This window comes from Penaeus chinensis, chromosome 27 (assembly GCF_019202785.1).
Source record: "Penaeus chinensis breed Huanghai No. 1 chromosome 27, ASM1920278v2, whole genome shotgun sequence".
Classification (NCBI taxonomy): domain Eukaryota; kingdom Metazoa; phylum Arthropoda; class Malacostraca; order Decapoda; family Penaeidae; genus Penaeus; species Penaeus chinensis.
Window position 1 is genome coordinate 7,590,838 of NC_061845.1, and position 5,000 is coordinate 7,595,837.

Consider the following 5,000-nt stretch of genomic DNA (forward strand, 5'->3'; position numbering starts at 1 on the left):
CACACGCTTGTGTTGAAATAATCTACCATTCCTCTAACACCAATGACTCATTTAGGTTAACTATATATCGACTATTTCACCTTTATCCGTAAATAAGTGTAGCATATTCGAAAGTGAATCATTCCATTATTTGCATGAGAGCTGTGATTATCAAAATTTCTCTTCACCTGACAGATAAGCAGCTTCAGTTCCCTCATTTCGTCTTACGTAACAGATTTCTATTTTCTTGTACTTTCCTATTGTATTCGTGGATACGTGAAAGTGTCCCCTCCTCTCGTTCTATTTACAGATTTCCAATTTTCTTGCTTCTCTGCAAGAACAAGACGACGTAACTGACCCCGCTCGGGCCGGCGCGTGCAAGAGCAGACGGGAACGAGGCCGTGACACGATTCATTATATTTTTTTTGTTTTTATTCCCCGCTGATCATCTTTCGTTCTAAAAATAGATACATGCTGTTCTCTCTTTTGCAGTCGTCTTTTTTTCACGGTATTACGTAACGCACCGACCAACTTCTGAAAGCTGCTTTGATCAAGCGACATAATTCACACGAAAAAAAGAAAAAAAAGAAAAAGAAAGAAATTCCAAGTGTCAAGGCAAGTCACACCTGGACAGTCAGAGCATGTGTTTAACGAAGACATTCGTTCTTTTGGGTCGTTGAAAACACTGAAACATTTTGAAACATTCAGCATACTGTAATTATAATAAATGCTACCCACTAAAAAAAAAAAAAAAAAAAAAAAAAAAAAATATGTTAGGTAATATTAAGTTTCACTCCAATGCAATGAGTAAATAAAAAATAACTATGAAATTAAGTTCTTTTGAGTATCTGTTCATAGTATAGCTATATCTCGCAGTGGTATACACCGTAAATACCTGTAAATATCAGTGGCTCCTAACCTGGATCCCGCGGCCCCCTGGGGTGCCACGGGCAGTGACAAGGGTGCCGCAAGATTTCAAAGCAAAATAAGATATGTCAGTGGCAATCGTTTGCTCTCATTCGTATGGTGAATATATTGCTTTTTCTGAGCGTGTAAGCATGCAGGAATTCGTGGAAAAGATGAAGATGAAATCAGTTATAAAGATCAATTTATTCAGTTAAAGAAATATTGCCACAAATAGAAATGCATGAGCTTAGGGTGTCATCACTGCAAAACAAAACACATGCATACACACAACACACACACATATGTATATAGTGTGTGTGTGTGTGTGTGTGTAAGTGTGTGTGCAAGAAAATTCAGTTCAATTGCCAAACGAGCCTTCCAGTTCACGGTGGCAACGAATCCTTTATTTTCCACCTGGACCCGGATGCTGATCTACCGCCCTCGAAAATCTAATCAGGTGATCGCGAGACGGCGAGCAACCGAACTAAAAAAATTCATCCCAATCCTTCGCTATCTTTTTACACAATCCTATCTACAAACCAATGACCACCTGCAAAAATATATCAACTTTGACGAATGGAATAATCTGAAATATAATTCATCGCTATACACCACACACACACACATATCAATGTATTTACCCCCTCCCCCCCTCACACACACACACACACACACACACACACACACACACACACACACACACACACACACACACACACGCACAGTCACACACAGCCACTCACCCCACCCTACCTCCCCCTCCCCCATACACAAATCAGTGAACATGCATCGAAATTAATTGAGAAAAAGTACGTAGATTACACGCTCGAACAAATATATATCTATATATATATCTCCGTTTTCCGAATCACTATTGCGAGACACCTTTCCTACTCGCTATACATGGAAGTTTTGTTTGTAAGTGAGGAATACAATAACTAAACTGGATTTGAGCGGTTTTTCTATCCAGGACGCAAGCAGGAACGTGTTCGCAAAAGTGTACTATTCGTGCGCTATTACTGATGGTATATAGTTGTACTAGTAGTAGTAGTAGTAATAATAGTAGTGGTAGTCGCAGTAATGGGAGTGGTAGTAGTTGTTGTAATAGCAGTAGTAACTTTAGTGGCAGTATTAATAGTAGTAATAGTAGTAGTAGTAGCATCGACAGTAGCAGCAGTACTAGTAATTGTAGTACTAGTAGTAGTAGCAGCAGTAACGACAACATCAGTAGTAGCAGTAGTAGCATTAGAGTAGTAGTACTAAAGTAGTAGTTGCAGTGGTATCAGTAGTAACAGTAATAATATTGGTAGTAGTAGTAGCAGTAGTATTAGAGTAGTAGTAGTACTACTAGTAGTAATAGTAGTAGTTGCAGTAGTAGCAGTAGTAATAGTAGTAGTTGCAGTGATATCAGTAGTAATAGTAGTAGTTGCAGTGGTAGCAGTAGTAATAGTAGTAGTTGCAGTGGTAGCAGTAGTAATAGTAGTAGTACTGGTAGTAGTAGCAGTAGCAGTAGCAGTAGTAGCTTTAGTGGCAGTAGTAGGAGGAGGAGAAGGAAGAGTTATAGTAGTAATTTTGATGATAACAATAATCTTAATAATAATTAAAATAATAGTAACAATATCAATAATAATGGTAATAATGATAATAATGATAATGACAGCAACAACAACAATGATAATAATAACAATGATGATAACAGTGATAATAATGATGGTAATACTAATAGTAATAACAACAGTAATTATACAAATAACAACAACAATAATAGTCACAGCAATAATAACAATAATGACCCTGTTGCTTTGCACGATTGATAAAGGTAAAGCAAGGCGACGGTCCTCTACTGAAAAGTGAAAGGGAACGGGATACTAAACTCAGAGTAACCTTTCTGGACTTACACAAAAAGGGTTAGTCTTCACAGATAAGGCACATAACATTAGATCCTGTACAGAACAGCATGTATCAGTGAACTCCTCGACTTTACCTTAAGGATGTATTGTGATGGATATTGTGAGGAATGAGGTACATGACAGAGCCAAGTGACCTGAGTTGAGAAAGGCTTTTGTTTGATATGGACCTTGGTGTTGTAAAGTACAGGAGATAATATGGCGATTTTGCTGCGTTTTGATAGCGCAAGGTTACTACGAATGGCATTAGCATTGACATTGGCCTTGTCATTGAAGGAAGTGTTGAGTAATCAATTCACTTGCGTTCAATTTAGTCTTTTCAATTGTTAGCCTTCTTTTACTGGCACTTATTATATCCGATCAATAGCTGAATCAGCGCGCCTTTAGCCGTTTCTAATTTAGAACTGCATGATATTGAGCATGCTTTTGAGCTCGAATTTAATATTTCACACTGGATGAAAACAAATGTTTCTCCTGATTTTGTTTTCTTTAGCCAAAAAGAGAATCAGTGTAACATATATTTTAGTACATGATTTTCTCGGATATTGCAACCAAAAATATACATAATCACGGTTATTGGTGAAAGGCACCAATATTTAGAACCAGAGGGTCTCAAATTGATAAGATAATAGATACATTTCTTTATCTTTTTTCGCTCGACAAGGTGACTGACATGCTAATCATTTGATAACCATACCAGTCCCGTCTCGAATATTCTCATTTTACTAATAAAAAAACTCACTGTTTGGAGGCCCTGACACTCGATCACAAAGAACTGGTCTGTTTTATGCTATTGTGTCTTATGATTATACTGTTAATTAATGCACGGTCCATTAAGCTACAATTCCAGTGCTTACACAAGTGAATGCTTTGTATGTACTAATTTTCTCAATATGAAAATCAACAATGAGGAAGCAGACGAATATTGACCCACGACTCGCAAAAGACGTCCAAGCCGCAGGGGGCCCGCTGATGTCACTTATTTCGGGTCTCTTACCTTGACGGCTCCTGCTTGAGTGATATGCTCGCCCCCCGCGGTCGCATAATCAATCCTTGATTCGCACGGAAGTACCTCGTCCTGCGAGGGTCAGGTGGAAGGGAGGGAGTTTTTTAGCACCCTTCGTGAGCTTTCGACCTTAGGGTTCAGTGATTAATCGTTGATTGAGGCACCTAATTGCTTTCTGTGATGTATACACTTTACAGATCCTATGTTTATGCTATGTGTGCAGTCACAGCGATGCACTTTCTCCAACGGCAGGAACCAAAGTGTCACTGGAGGTAAAGACGGTAATCAGCATTTGTGAAAGCGAGAGTCTCGTTGCTAGCACTGACTCTCTTACTCGATCCCGGGAGGCCTGTGCACCCAAGGCAAGCTGAACATCTACACTGGCCATAGCCAACTCCTAGGCATATCAGGTGTCCAAAGAGCTAGCCATGAGGGGCGGGTTCAGCTGGAGGGGGCGGGGTCACGGTGAGGTGCGTGGTGCCGGGTAGAGGCAGGGGCCTCGCAAGGACTTTCGCGACCCTCTCTTACTTTCGCATTTCCTCTCAAGACTGTGAATGGAAGCAGTGTTTCCAGCCGATTTCATCTTAAGTGTGCGCCGGAATTCTATGAGTTGTGAAATGTTGCTACAGACGCAACTCTGTCTAGCCAGTTCTAGTCCACGAAAGTGGACACACAGCAGTTGACCTTAAGAATGTTAAAGTGAGTCAAGGCTCGGTGTCTGTACATACACAGGCATGTGTTCACGAATATTCTGTATATACATAATACATGTCAAAAAGTTTTTTAACCACATTCACATTCCAGCTCATACAATGTGTCTATTCACCTACACCCATCTCATCCATACTAATTGGCATCCTCTCTCCTTAAAGGGCAAACGTACATTCACTCGTGGTATTATGCGATGTACTCAATCCGAGAGGACCTATGACCCTTCTCGTACTCTCTAAGGCTGGGATGCTACTGTGCCCTATCCCGTTAGAATGAGACAGCAAGGAGAAAGTAACGAGTGACTGCACCTGCGTTACTTAAGGATGCTTCACAAGGTTAAGATCAAGTCGACCTCTGCTGTGACAACACGTAGCACCGAACGAAAATTTGAATTAAGCTTCCATTATAAATTGATATCTCCAACTCTTCTGTTGTCTCTGAGATTCGATCACGTGCAAGGGCTCTACGTGGATATTATTTATAGAACATTA

General features: G+C 40.0%; 1 protein-coding gene across 2 annotated transcripts in view; it reads right to left on the reverse strand.

Annotated features, from left to right (window-relative positions):
- LOC125039673 (integral membrane protein GPR155-like) overlaps positions 1-4,130 on the reverse strand; it is a 61,232-nt gene extending 57,102 nt beyond the window's left edge. The window contains exon 1 of one of the 2 annotated variants that reach the window (XM_047633860.1): positions 3,790-4,130. The gene's annotated coding sequence lies outside the window, so the exon portion shown is untranslated. The remainder of the gene's footprint in view (positions 1-3,789) is intronic. The other variant, XM_047633866.1, reaches the window with a different exon arrangement.
- Between the last annotated feature and the right edge of the window lie 870 nt (positions 4,131-5,000).